This window comes from Tursiops truncatus, chromosome X (genome assembly GCF_011762595.2).
Source record: "Tursiops truncatus isolate mTurTru1 chromosome X, mTurTru1.mat.Y, whole genome shotgun sequence".
Lineage (NCBI taxonomy): Eukaryota > Metazoa > Chordata > Mammalia > Artiodactyla > Delphinidae > Tursiops > Tursiops truncatus.
In genome coordinates this window covers 91,230,756-91,246,815 of record NC_047055.1, presented here as the reverse complement: position 1 = coordinate 91,246,815, position 16,060 = coordinate 91,230,756, and the positions used below count along the sequence as shown (strand labels likewise).

At 35.6% G+C, this 16,060-nt stretch overlaps 1 long non-coding RNA gene across 2 annotated transcripts in view; it reads right to left on the bottom strand.

The window, feature by feature from the left end:
- The window catches only part of LOC109551290 (uncharacterized), a 422,401-nt gene that overhangs the window by 378,409 nt on the left and 27,932 nt on the right, over positions 1-16,060 (bottom strand). For both annotated transcript variants that reach the window (XR_002178019.3, XR_012329402.1), the window contains exon 3: positions 6,903-6,980. This is a non-coding gene — a long non-coding RNA (uncharacterized lncRNA). The remainder of the gene's footprint in view (positions 1-6,902; positions 6,981-16,060) is intronic.

Sequence of the window (16,060 nt, the reverse complement as noted above, 5' to 3'; positions counted from 1 at the left end):
AAACCAGAGAAAGATGGCACAAAGAAAGAAACCTACAGGCCAATATCACTGATTAACATAGATGCAAAAATCCTCAACAAAATACTAGCAAACAGAATCCAACAGCACATTAAAAGCATCATACACCATGATCAAGTGGCGTTTATCCCAGGAATGCAAGGATTCTTCAGTATACGCAAATCAATCAATGTGATACACCATATTAACAAACTGAAGGAGAAAAACCATACGATCATCTCAATAGATGCAGAGAAAGCTTTCAACAAAATTCAACACCCATCTATGAAAAGAACCCTCCAGAAAGTAGGCATAGACGGAACTTTCCTCAAAATATAAAGGCCATATATGACAAACCCACAGCCAACATCGTTCTCAATGGTGAAAAACTGAAACCATTTCCATTAAGATCAGGAGCAAGACAAGGTTGCCTACTCTCACCACAAGTACTCAACATAGTTTTGGAAGTTTTAGCCACAGCAATCAGAGAAGAAAAAGAAATAAAAGGAAGCCAAATGAGAAAAGAAGAAGTTAAGCTGTCACTGTTTTCAGATGACATGATACTATACATAGAGAATCCTAAAGATACCACCAGAAAACTACTAGAGCTAATCAATGACTTTGGTAAAGTAGCAGGATACAAAATTAATGCACAGAAATCTCTAGCATTCCTATGCACTAATGATGAAAAATCTGAAAGTAAAATTAAGAAAACACTCCGATTTACCATTGCAACAAAAAGAATAAAATATCTAGGAATAAACCTACCTAAGGAAACGAAAGATCTGTATGCAGAAAGCTATAAGACACTGATGAAACAAATTAAAGAGGATACAAACAGATGGAGATATATACCATGTTCTTGGATTGGAAGAATCAACATTGTGAAAATGACTCTACTACCCAAAGCAATCTACAGATTCAATGCAATCCCTATCAAACTACCAGTGGTATTTTTCACAGAACAAGAACAAAAAATTTCACAATTTGTATGGAAACACAAAAGACCCCGAATAGCCAAAGCAATCTTGGGAAAGAAAAACGGAGCTGGAGGAATCAGGCTCCCTGGCTTCAGACTATATTACAAAGCTACAGTAATCAAGACAGTATGGTACTGGCACAAAAACAGAAATATAGATCAATGGAACAGGATAGAAAGCCCAGCGATAAACCCACGCACATACGGTCACCTTATCTTTGATAATGGAGGCAAGAATATACAATAGAAAAAAGACAGCCTCTTCAATAAGTGGTGCTGGGAAAACTGGACAGCTACATGTCAAAGAATGAAATTAGAACACTCCCTAACACCATACACAAAAATAAACTCAAAATGGATTAAAGACCTAAATGTAAGGCCAGACACTATCAAACTCTTAGAGGAAAACATAGGCAGAACACTCTATGACATAAATCACAGCAAGATCCTTTTTGACCCACCGCCTAGAGGAATGAAAATAAAAAAAAAAAAAAAAACAAATGGGACCTAAAGGAACTTAAAAGCTTTTGCACAGCAAAGGAAACCATAAACAAGACGAAAAGACAACCCTCAGAATGGGAGAAAATATTTGCAAATGAAGCAACTGACAAAGGATTAATCTCCAAAATTTAGAAGCAGCTCCATGCAGCTCAATATCAAAAACTCAAACAACCCAATCCAAAAATGGGCTGAAGACCTAAAGAGACATTTCTCCAAAGAAGATAGACAGATGGCCAACAAACACATGAAAGAATGCTCAACATCATTAATCATTAGAGAAATGCAAATCAAAACTACAATGAGGTATCATCTCACACTGGTCAGATTGGTCATCATCAAAAAATCTACAAACAATAAATGCTGGAGAGGGTGTGGAGAAAAGGGAACCGTCTTGCACTGTTGGTGGGAATGTAAATGGATACAGCCACTATGGAGAACAGTATGGAGGTTCCTTAAAAAACTAAAAATAGAACTACCATATGATCCAGCAATATCACTACTGGGCATATACCCTGAGAAAACCATAATTCAAAAAGAGTCATGTACCAAAATGTTCATTGCAGCTCTATGTACAATAGCCAGGACATGGAAGCAACCTAAGTGTCCATCAACAGATGAATGGATAAAGAAGATGTGGCACATATATACAATGGAGTATTACTCAGCCATAAAAAGAAACGAAATTGAGTTATTTGTCGTGAGATGGATGGACCTAGAATCTGTCATACAGAGTGAAGTATCAGAAAGAGAAAAACAAATAACATATAACACATATATATAGAATTTTTTAAAAATGGTCACGATGAACCTAGGGGCAAGACGAGAATAAAGACGCAGATCTACTAGAGAATAGACTTGAGGATACAAGGAGGGGGAAGGGTAAGCTGGGACAAAGTGAGAGAGTGGCATGGACATATATACACTACCAAACGTAAAACAGATAGCTACTGGGAAGCAGCCGCATAGCACAGGGAGATCAGCTCGGTGCTTTGTGACCACCTAGAAGGGTGGGATAGGGATGGTGGGAGGGAGGGAGATGCTAGAGGGAAGAGATATGGAGACATATGTATATGTATAACTGATTCACTTTGTTATAAAGCAGAAACTAACACACCATTGTAAAGCAATTATACTCCAATAAAGATGTTAAAAAAAGAAAAACGAAAAAAAAAATAAAATACAGGGAGAAAATACAAGAAATGAGAAAAGAGTGTAAGGTATGAGACATGGCAAAAGGTCTATCATATGTGTAATTTATATTTTTGGCAAGACTAGAAGGAATATGGAGTAGAAGTAATATTATAATATTTGAAGAGATGCAATTCTTTAAGTTTCACAAACTCCATTAACAAGAAGCTCCATGAATCTGAAATGTGTAATTACATATAGGCATAAAATCGTTTAAATTATGACAGCAAAAGAAAAATAAAACATTTAGAAGCAGGGAACATGGCATATACCTCCAAAGGAACAGCAATGTGACTACATGACTAAGAGTCACGTTCTCACCAGATACAATGGAATACAGAAAATTGTGAAATAATATGTTTTAAATGCTGAAATAAAAGAACTACCAACTTAGAACTGAGGGGAAATATCCTTCAAAAATAAAGAGGAAATACATGATTTTCAAGCAAAGAGAACCTGTTTAGATCCACTGAAGAAATATTACAGGAAGAAGGAAGAAGGAAGAAGAAAGAAGAAAAATTATCTGAGTTGCAATCATGGTAATGTAAGTAGGCATAAAGAGCCACTAAATAGGATAAATATGTATATAAACTGACTGTTCAAAACAACAAAACTATTAGTTTATGGGTTTAAAATATATAGAGAATTAAAATACATAACAACAATAGGCCAAAAGCAGAGTAGGGGTAAATGGAGTTAAAATGTTGTAAGATCCTTGCATTGCTCAGAGAGTGGTAAAATATCTAACTTAGATTAGAATCAAGTAAGGCAAGGATGTATTTGTAATGTGTAGGTTAAAAATTAAAAGAATAATAAAATAATGAAAAATTAACAGTGAAAATGGAATATTAAAAAAGAATACTGATTAATCCCCCCCCCAAAAAGGAAAAAATATCAAGATGAAGGAGAAATGAGAGGAGAAAGAAAATAAGAAATAGTATATTTATATATAAATATATCACTATTAAATTAAATAACATTAGACCAAATATTTGAGGTTGAAGACTAAGACCTTCAGACTAAATTTTAAAAACACACATATACACATACAAACTCTTTGCTGTTTAAAAAAGGCATGCCTATTTGCAGCAATATGGATGGACCTAGAGATTGTCATACTGAGTGAAGTAAGTCAGACAGAGAAAGACAAATATCATATATCGCTTATACATGGAATCTAAAAAAATGGTACAAATGAACCTATTTACAAAACAGAAACTGAGTCACAGATGTAGAAAAGAATGGTTACCAAGGGGGAACAGTGCGGGGCGGGGGGCAGATAAATTGGGAGATTGGGATTGACATACACACACCACTATATATAAAAGATAACTAATGAGAACCTACTGTATAGCACAGGGAACTCCATTCAGTACTCTGCAATGACCTATATGGGAAGGGCGTCTAGAAGAAAGTAGATATATGTATACATATGGCTGATCCACTTTGCTGTACAGCAGATACTAACACAACATTGTAAATCAACTATACTCCAATAAAAAAATTTTAAAAATAAAAGAGGCATGCCTAAAATATAAGTGTGTCAAAAGTTTTAAAGAAAAAGAATGACAAAAATTTTACTGAAGTATTCCTAGAGAAAAAGAGGAATAATTCAAATTCAGAAAAGTCAATTCAATAGGATATAAAAATCGAAATTTGAATGTCTAATAGCATAGCCCCCAAATATATAAAGCAAACACTGACAGACCAATAAGGAATAATAAATAATCCAAGAACAACTGTTGGAGATTTCAGCATACCTCTTTCAGTGGATAGAGCCAGCAAACTAAAATCAGTAAGGTTATAGGAGTTTTAAATAATATGATTTAAAAGTTTAACTTAAGTGACATATATAGATATAGAGAATCTACAAAAAAATCCACAACTGACATCACACTTAATGGTGAATGGTTGATGGCTTTCCCCTTAAGATCACAAACAAGACAAGGACATTCCTTTTCAACATTTCTATTCAAAATTGTACTGGAGATTCAAGCCAGCAATTACCCAGGAAGATAAATAAATAAATAAAAAGCATCCAGATTGGGAAGGAAGAAGTTAAACAATCTCTATTTACAGATGACGTGATCTTGTATATAGAGAACCCCAAGTAATCCACATAAAACCTATTAGAACTAATAAACAAGTTCAGCAAGGTTACAGGATAGAATATCCAATATAAAAATCACTTGTGTTTGTATACACTAGCAAGGAACAATCCAGAAAAGAAATAAAGAAAACAATTCCATTTACAGTATCATTAAAATGAATAAAATATTTAAGAAGAAATTTAACAAAAAAAGAACAAGTCTTATACACTGAAAACTATATAACATCATTTCAAGAAATTTAAAAGACCTACAAAAATTAGAAAATACCCCATGTTCATGGATTATTAGATTTAATATTATTAAGATGACAATACTTCCAAAATTGACCTGCTTATTCAATACACCATCAAAATCCCAACTGCCTTTTTTTTTGGCAGTAATAGACAAATTGATCCTAAAAGGTATGTGAAAATGCAAGGGCCCCAAAAAGCCAAAACAATCTTGAAAAGAAGAACGAAGTTGGAGGACTCAGCCTTTGTGATTTTTAAACTTATTACAAAGCTACAGTATCAAGACAGCATGGTACTGGGACTTCCCTGGTGGTCCGGTGGCTAAGACTCCACACTCCCAATGCAGGGGGCCCAGGTTTGATCCCTGGTCAGGGAACTAGATCCCACATGCCGCAACTAAGAGTTCACATGCCACAACTAAAGACCCTGCATGCCGCAACTAAAAGATCCCGCATGCAGCAACGAAGATCCCACGCAGCGCAACTAAGACCAGGCACAGCCAAATAAATAAATACTAAAAAAAAACAAAGAGAGCAGGGTACTGTCAAAAGGATAGACTTATAGATCAATGGAATCAAATTAAGAGTCCAGAAATATTATGGTCAATTAACCTTTGACACTGGTGTCAAGACAATTCAATGGGGACAAAATATTTTTTTCTATAAATGCTGCTGGTACAAATGGATATCTACAAGCAAAAGAATGAAGTTCTAGCCCTACCTTACACCATATAGAAAAATAAACTCAAAATATATAAAGGTTTAATTTTACGAACTCAAACTAGAAAACTCTTAGAAGAAAATATAGGTGTAGTCTATTTGGATTAGGCAATGGTTTCTTATATGACACCACAAGCACAACCAACAACAATAATAAAAAATAGATAAATTGGACTTCGTTAGAATCATTTTTGTGCTTTAAATAATTCTATTAAGAAAGTGAAAAGGCAGCTAAGAGAATAGGAGAAAATTTTTTTCAATCACATATCTGGTAACTGCTTGTATCCAGAATATACAAAGAACTCTTACAACTAAAAAAATAAAAGGACAAATAATCCAATTTAAAAATTGGCAAAAGATGTGAATCTTGGATATCCTGGAAATATCTTTGGATATTTCTCCAAAGGAGATATACAGATGACCAATAAGTACATGAAAAGATGCTCAACATCATTAATCATTACAGAAATGCAAATCAAAACAACAATAAAATACCACTTTGTACATACTAGGATGCTCTAATCAAAATAACAGTAACATATATTGACAAGGATAACGAGAAACTGAAACCCTCATACATTGCTGCTGAGAATGTAAAATGGTGCAGTTGCTTTGAAACTGACAACATATGTCCATACAAAAAACATGGACATGAATATTTATAGAAACATTATTCATAATAGCCAAAAAGTGTCCATCAATTTATAAATGGATAAACAAAATGTGGTATATCCATACAATAATAGTATCCAGCCGTAAAAAGGAATGAAATACTGATACATGGTAAAACATAGATGACCTCTGAAAACATTATTCTAAGTGAAAGAAGTCAGACAAAATCTATATGTTGTATAATCCCATATTTATGAAATGTACAGAATAGGTAAATCCACAGAGACAGAAAGTAGACTAGAGTTTTCCAGAGGCTGAAGGGAAAGAGGAATGAGGACTGACTGCTAATGAGATCAGGGTTTCTTTTTGTCGTGCTGAAAATATTTTAGAATTAGATAGTGGTGATGGTTGTACAATTTTAGGAGTATACAAGAAACTACTGAATTCTATCATTTAAAAAGGGAGATTTATGGTATGCGAATTATATCTCAATTTAAAAAAAAAAAGCATAGCCCTATTCTTGTAAAGAAAGTGAACTTGTAATTTAAAACTTCCAGGGACTTACCTGGCAGTCCAGCGGTTGAGACTCCGCACTTCCAATGCAGGGGCCATGGGTTCCATCCCTGGTCAGGGAACTAAGATCCTGCATGCCGCGTGGCACGGCCAAAAAATTAAAAAATTAAAATTAAAATTAAAAAAATAATAAAACTTCCAATAATCCAGATGGCTTGTCCAGTAAATTATCTTTAATATTTAAGGGAAAAATAATATTAACTTCAAGAGAAGAGAAAAATCCTCTTCCAGAAACTAGAAAAAAGGAGACACCTCCAAGTGGTTTTGAGAAGTCAGGACAATCTTTATACCAAAACCTGTAGGTATATTATTCAAAAGTTTAGTTATAGGTAAAACTCTGATACGAAAATTTAAAAAAAACTTTAAAACATTTTCAAGTAATATCCATCAACATATAAAGAAGATAAAATGTCACAAATAAGTTAGTTTCTTTCAGGAATGCACAGGTGTTTTAACATTCAAAAATAAATCATAGCAATTCAACACATTGATAGGAAATAAAGGGAAGACAACTATAGATATATAACTATCTCAATGGATGCAAAAAAATTATTTGATAAAATTTAATATCCAAAGAAGCAGATAGGAACTTTAAAAATCTGTTATAGGGTTATCACACAAAGACAAACCAAAAAAAACCAAAAAAACACCACTGTTCAGCAAACATCATAATTAATGGTGAATGACTGAATGCTTTCCTGCTGAGATTGGGAATGAGGTGAGGTTACCCACTAAGATCAATTCTCACATGTACTGGAGACTTGGAGATTGTCATTAGTGAAACAAGGCAAATTTTAAAAAAGAAAGAAAAGTAGCAGGGTTATAAAGGGAGAAATAAAATTGTCATTATTCATAGAAAACATGATTGTGCCATTGTAGTACACTAGGGAAAGAATGGTTTGAATCAATTGTGCACTCGTATGGTAAACAACTCTGGTCCCCTACATCACAGTATAGATAAAATTTAATTCCATGTAGATCTCACATTGAAATGTTAAAAGAAAATAGAAGAAAACAAATGAGTATCTTCAATACCTTTGATGTAGGAAAGTATTTTTTTAACAAGATACCAAAAAGCACTGGCCATAAAAGATTAATAAATTAGATTTTATTAAAATTAAGAACTTCTTTTCAACAAAAGACACCACTAAAAGACGGAAAATCAAGCCACAGGAGATTTATCTAAAGAACTCTTACTGAGAATATATAAAGAACTTCACCAATTGATAAGAAAATGCAGATTGCCCAATTAAAAATAAACCAGCAAAAGTCTACAAAGGCATTTCACAAAAAATAATTTTCAAATGGCCAATGCCCAACCTCATGGTACACGACAGAAATACAAACTAAAACCACAATTCCGTACTGCTACATAATCACTAGAATAGCTAGACTAATAGACTAACAACACCAAGTTTTGACAAGGTTATGGAGAAACTGAAACTCATATAGCTCTACTGGAGTATAAATTGGTAAAAACCTCTCTGGAAAGCTGTTTGGCAGTATCTAGTAAAACTTAACACTTGCACACCCAGTAATCGAACTCCATTACCCAGTGGAAATGTGTACATATGTATATCAAAAGTCATGTACAAAAGCCTTCAGAGCAGCATTATTTGTAATAGCTAAAAACTGAAAAAGACCCAATTATTCCATAAAATGTAGACTGGGTAAATAAATTGTGATATAGGAATAAAACAGAATGAACCACTACTGCACAGAGCAACATGGATGAATCTTACAATACTGAGCAAAAGATGCCAACACAAAAGAATATATATCATATTGCTCCAGGCGTGTGATACAGCCAGTTTATATTGGCTTGTGAGAGCTGATTGTGTGCAGTTCTTTTCAACTCCATGTTCAGTGATTATCTTCTTGGTAGCTTAAAATCAGCCGTGCTGGGAGTATTTATACCACAGAAATTGTCAAATGTTACAAAGTAGGTCTTCTCCTTCCCTCACCCAACAGCTGGTTGTTAAATATTTTATCACCATACTAATGTATTACACAAAAGCAGCTATAACTGTTCTACAGTGAGATAATTCAGAACAGTTGTTACTTTGGAGGGAGTAGTAACTGAGAGAGCATTATAAAGATTTCTGGGGTGCTGGTAAAATTTTATTTTATATGTTGATCTAATTGTTGATTACGCAGGTGTATTCAATTCATGAGTCTATCAAGCACTTTAAATTGGTGCGCTTCACCATATGTATACTATTAAAATATTTTTTAAAGTAAACATATTAAAATGTCCTAGTGCAAATATTCTCATATTTCATATTCTTTTAATGCCTTTATCTTTGAGTACTTCTAAGATCAAAACCTTGAGAACTTTTTACTTCCCATCCTCCCTTTCCTCCTTACCCGCAATCCTAACAATCATCTGCTAAATGCTGTCACTCCCATCTCTGAATTTCCTTTTCATACCTTTCTCATCATTCCCTTTTCCACTCCTAAAACACTGGTACATGCCTGCATGACTTCGTGCATAAGTTATGACAATCATTTAAAAACCATCTCCTTGCCTATAGTCTTCCCTCTTGGCCTTTATCCTACTCACTGTTGTCAGATCAATCTTTCTCTCCCCTGCCCAAAATTTATGTCAATATAAAAAGGTGAATAGGCAAATATCAGCTATTTGATATTACCCAAATATCAAAATTGCATGGTATTCAAGAGATCTCTCAATATTCCTTGTTACCCAACCAATATTCCAGCCAAATTAAAATTATTGCTATTCCCTGGATATATCCTTTGTTTTTTCATGTCTTGAAAACTGTTTTTCTCCCATGTAACACACCTTTCTCCCATCTCTGTCTATAAAAACATTGGCTAATCTTCAAAACAAAACTGATTTCTCTATCCCATCCAGAACTTGGTCAGAGCACCTAGTAAGTGCTCAATAAATACTGAGTTGAATATCTCACTAATAATCCACGAATCCACAGGACCCTCCCCTCCCCTCCTGGAAAGAAAAATCATCTACAGCATATGTAGATCTGGAAAGCTCCCTTGAGTTTTAAGGCTCAAGTTATATTTGACAGCTTTGGTAAGGCGGGTGATGGAGGATAAGCCTGTGTCATTAGAGAGAACGAAGTACTCATTATATTTCATAGTATATGGAGCAACTCAGAATCATAGCCAGATGGCGTAATGTTTTTCCATCTGGATGAGGACTAGTAATAAGAAGCTAGCAAACTTATGAAGTTAGAAAAGATCCAGGAGGGACTTAAGTGATATGCATACTATTCATTCCCAAATATGTGAATCCCAAAGAACCATAGCTCTTAAAAACTGAGAAAGCCATTTTCAGAGAATATTTACCAGAGAATACCTGCAAAGTAAGTATCAGGCACAACAGATTTAACAAAGCTCTGACCCACTCACATAACTCAATGGCATGAGACAACAGTACTTAACTTGGAATAATGTTCAAAGACACTTTAGATTTTGTTTAGCACAAATCATCGTTCATCTCCAAGGAGGGAAGCACAGATGTCCAGTCATTAGCATAATAGAAGAATTGCTTCAAGATTCATATAACATTGGTGATTCTTTGAATTCTATTCAGTCTAACATATTTCAAGTTGGAGTAGGGCCAGAGGATTCTTTGCTAGCATTACATTTTTATTAACTTATGCTTTACTTTTTAAAATAAAAAAAGTCAAACTTACAAAAGAGTCAAAAGATTAATACAATGAATGCCTACATATATTTCACCTAGATTAATGGATTTTACCACCTTCTGTCATTAACACTCAACTTAGTAGGTGGAAAACCACAACAAAACATACATTTAAAAATAATTATAGAGCTTCCCTGGTGGCGCAATGGTTAAGAATCCGCCTGCCAATCAGGGGGCACGGGTTCGAGTCCTGGTCCGGGAAGATCCCACATGCCTCAGAGCAACTAAGCCCATGTGCCACAACTACTGAGCCTGCGCTCTAAAGCCCGCGAGCCACAACTACTGAGCCCGCATGCCTAGAGCCCATGCTCCGCAACAAGAGAAGCCACTGCAATGAGAAGCCCACACACTGCAACGAAGAGTAGCCCCTACTCGCCGCAACTAGAGAAAGCCTGCGTGCAGCAACAAGGACCCAACTCAGTCAAAAATAAATAAATAAATAAATAAATTTCTTTTAAAAATAATTATAATTATGTGGTCAATGACACAACAATGTCAACAACTCTGGAATTTTCTGAAGACACACAATCATCAGTGATCCATGGCAGGGAATGGCTTTGAGCTTACACATTTTTGAAACTATTCTGTAAACAGTTTTAAAAATACAACTTAGGACATATGCTGATTTCTTCAGTACAGATTCATACACAATTAATGATGCAGCACAGTGGGAAACAAACAAAATGAACAACAACAACACAAAAACTGCACCACAATTATTTATTTATACCCCAGACTCTCCCACAAAAGATTTAAGGTTGCTTTCAGAAAGACATGCTGTACAACAGGATACAAATGAACACTTGAGGTTGGTTGGTATGATGGGAAAAAAATCAGACAGAGGTACTATTGGAATTGCAGAGCATAGCATCCTATATAGTTACAATAATTTATCTGTTTGCTTTTAGTGGCCAAACAAAAAGTAAACATGATAATGAAACATGACTCACAGAGTCCATAAGATAGAAAAAGCTCTGGTTTTCCTAGGCAACTTGTTTGTGATATATAAATCCTAGAGCGGTTTCTCCTGTAGGTCCTGACAGAAGAGGATACTGTGGGAAACAGTGGATGAAGTTCCGGATCATGCTTTTATGGTAAGATATGACAGTGAGTTTCATTTTGTTTCTGCCAATTCCCTCAGGCTCTGTCGACGACTTAGTGCTCAAGTATCATTCAGAAAAGCAATTCCTTTACTGAATGGTTATTGGGCACTAAATAAAGCAAACCAAATCTCTAGCTCTGATAGTCTGACAGCCTGACTCTAAGGTAACACTTAGAACATTAGACCAGGGCACATGAATGGACTGGGTTGGGGAAAGAAGGTAGCAGGAGATGGAAAGTTCATGAATGAGCTGCAAAGATTTTCTTGGCAAAAACACTGAATTTGATGTCAAATTATATGTTGAAACATTCTAACTCTCCAAAGAGGTAGAATGCAAGAAATGCTACCTCACCCAGTCAGGTAACATATAATCTCCACTCTCTTCATAATAAAATGTCAAGTAGAATACTTGATAGGAATTCAGGAAAACATAACTTGCAATTACAATTATTGCATCGATATTTGTGTACAATGGACCAAGCTAAGGTTGGCAATTTTCTAAAGGAAAATCTCTTGTTCTGACCTTCATTATTGAATCTGATGGGACAAAGAGACCTGGTACATAGGTTCTTGACAATGAATGCATAAAGCCACAGAATCTACTAAAGCACATTGTTTCTCTCCTTTCTAAAAATATTCCACATATCTGGGAGCTCCTTTAGAGCAGACAGTGTCTTTCTCTATTGTTACGGCTCAGCATGGTTCTTAGCTTTTTGAAGCCACACTCACATGACCTTGGGCAAATTGTTTCTCAACCTATGTGCCTCAGCAACACCCACCACATGTGGGCATGCTGTTCAGACTCATTTGCCCGCTAACCCATAAGGTTGTCAGTTTTGAGTGTGCTCTTCTGCAGCAAGAAAAGGCTCTGCAGCAGGTCCAGGTTGTTGCAGTAGCTCCTGTTACTGGGGCCTTATGAACAGCATACTCAAGGTTATTTGAAAATGTCTGTAGCAAACAGGGATCATATATGGAGCCTCCGAAAATCTCCCTTAGTATTACTATGAGAGTTAAAGGAATTAATACCTTTAAAGTGCTTAGAACAGGGACTGGAACTAAGCACCCAATCAATAAATATTAGCTTTTCTTTATTATTACTGAAGATACTCTTTAAAATCTGGTTGAGTGAATGGATGCATCAATGAATAAGAGCAAGAGAAAAACAGAAAGGCAAGAGAAAATGGTCTCTCAGGTGAGGTCTGGTAAATATACCAACTAAATTCACAGGGCTACATAAATTTGAAAACACTGGTCCTTAATTCTATAGTTTGGTTACATATTAGTGATTCTTAATTAGCAATACTATATGATGTGTTCATTATAAGTGATGTTATACATTTGTACATAGTAGTGATTAGATAGGTCACTATTGTTTTTGAAATCTCAACAAAAAAAAAAGAAAAACCATATTCAGCAATGCTTATTAGTCAAAGATTCTGCTTACTCCGTGGAAAGAACTATGTCTACCCCACCCGAGAATTGCTAGATAGCAGAAGCTTGACAGCAGACAACAGCAGAAGCTTGTTAGAGTGCAAAGACAAGGAATCTCTTTTGGAGCAGTGGTCTTCAAAGTGGGATGCTCACACTCAAGAGGGATGCAGGATGATCCTATATGGGATCCTGAATTGGATCCTGGAACAGGAATAGGATTTTAGTGGAAAAGGGGAAGGAAGAAACATTAGAATTTCTAGTTATCGTTATGTATGAATAAAAAAGGACGAAGGAAAGCTCTACCACTATTTACTATAAGGCAGCCTTATTGGTCCATAAGTCTAGAGTCACGGACAACTCATGAATTCAGTGCCTCCTGCAACAGGCTGCAAAATGCGACCCACATAGTTAAGACGAATAGTCATATCACTGGCCTTAACTAAACAAATTCTCATAAAGTGCTAGAAAGGAGAAGCTAGGAATTATTTCTGCCAGATAGACAGATGGATAGTTAGATAAATGAAGCATGACTGAACGTAACACTAATAACATAAGCTCAAGCAAATAAAAAAGCAAGGCTAAAACTTCTACTCCTAGTATGAACTCTTCATTAGACAGAAAATAGTATTTTTAAAAAATAATTATTTAATGATATCTGACCAGAAGTTGACAACAAACTTGCAGAATTAACAATAAGACTATCTGAAATATGGATTTACATCTGCTATTAACAACAGACCTCTCCCAAAGTGTCTATTTCATGTTAAAGACCTTGTAATGAATAATTTCAACTATGACAGTCATTAAAATCAAAGACATAAATGAACTAAATCTTAAGCTAGATTTTAATCACTGTATTATAATGTTAAACTGAAATTTCAAAAACTATTCAAATTTGCAGTGCATTTCTTCAATTCTAGGAGTGACTGGAAAGACTCACTATGCATATAAACATTCAATTTAGCAAATTTAGGAACAGACTAAATATATACCTATAAAAGAATGAATAGTAATTTAGAGTATTAACATATAATGTAATATTGGATAGACATTTAAAATCACAGTTCTATCATCTATATATCTATGTTGAAATATGCTTACAACATTTGTAAATAAACAAAAATTTCAGTGCACATATGTTAAAATTATAATACACAAGTTATCAGAAAGCAAATAAAATTTGAAAACAGTATATTTATAAAATAAGAAGTTATATATGATTTCCTTTATTATTGTTACTATTGTCATTGTTATGGTGACTGACATATGGTGCATGGTTTAAAAGAGAAAAAAAATTAAAAGGAAATTGAACCATATAATGTACCAAATCTGGAAGTTTTATAAAATGTGCTGCAGCTGAAAATATAGTATATGCAACAATCATAGTGTTAAACAAATGCATATGTTTACCCTTTGGTTACTAATTCCTCAAGGGTAGCTTCTTCCTTACAAAGAGTTTTTCAGAGATCCACCTTTTGTTCTGAAGTGGAGTGAATCATTTCCTTGGTTACACTCAATCCTTAATTTTCCCAAAGGGAAATTTCCTAAAACTATTCTTTCCTGATTTTCTTCCTCTCAGGTTGCTCCTGCACAGTCTCTGGTGTCCTTTGCAGCCATTCTTCCTTTGTCCATCCCTGAAAATCACTGCCCTCTGAGGTTCTGTCCTTGAACCACTTCGCTTTTCACTCTATACCCATTCTAGGCAAATTCATCAATTTCTGTGGATTCATTTACCACATGGTTACATACTGATGATTCTTAAAACTGTTACTCCAGACCTCTCCCCATGTATCACCTGATTGCCTCATAGGCTACTCAAGTGTAGTATGTCTAGAGCTGCATTCATTTCTCACCACCCCTACCTCTTCCATCTTTCTCTCTCCATCCCCTATATTGCCTGTTTCTTTGAAAGGTGACATCACCCCCAGCCCCCACCATCCCAGATCCCCCCCTTTATTTAAGTCCCCAAATCTAATCAGTCACTAAGACCAGATGATTGTACCTCTATGACACATCCTGAATCCATTTTCCTATCTACATACTCACCATCATTACTATAGAAATATATTATACACAACCTCTGTTATAGTGGACTACCTCATGACTAGTGTCTCTACCTTTATATCTTTCCCGCTCCAAACTATTTACCAAGATCACCAGAGTGAGCTTTCTGAAATGAAAATTCTTTTTTTTTTTTTTTTTTTTTTGCGGTACGTGGGCCTCTCACTGTTGTGGCCTCTCCCGTTGCGGAGCACAGGCTCCAGACGCACAGGCTCAGCGGCCATGGCTCACAGGCCCAGCCGCTCCGCGGCATGTGGGATCTTCCCAGACCGGGGCACGAACCCATGTCCCCTGCATCGGCAGGTGGACTCTCAACCACTGCACCACCAGGGAAGCCCCCGAAAATTCTTTTTTTTTTTTTTTTTTGGCTACCCCGTGCAGCATGGATCAAACCCATGTCCCCTACATTGGGAGCACAGGGTCTTAACTACTGGACCACCAGGGAAGTCCCTGAAAATTCTTATGTATCATACTCAACCATACAATGCATAAATGACTCACCATAACCTACAGGATAGAGTTTAAAGAGCCCAGCCTAAGTTTTATGATTTAACCCTTTTTCAATCTTCCATCTCCACTCACATGAGTCCTTGTTGTACTGCAGGCTCTAGCCATTATGTATATGAAAAAGCTCCACACACTTCCCTCTGCCCAGGCACCCTTCCCCAAAACGCTTTACTTTGGAAATGCCTCATCATTCTACAGGGCTATCTCACTTCATCCTCACGGCCATTCCTCATTTCCCACAAGGAGTCATGGCTTCCAGAGCAGCTGCTACAGGGCTTGATGAAGCAACCTGGAGGTATGAGGCAGTTAACACCTCCCACCCTGAGCAAACTTTAACCAAATGTACACAGAAGATGGAAAG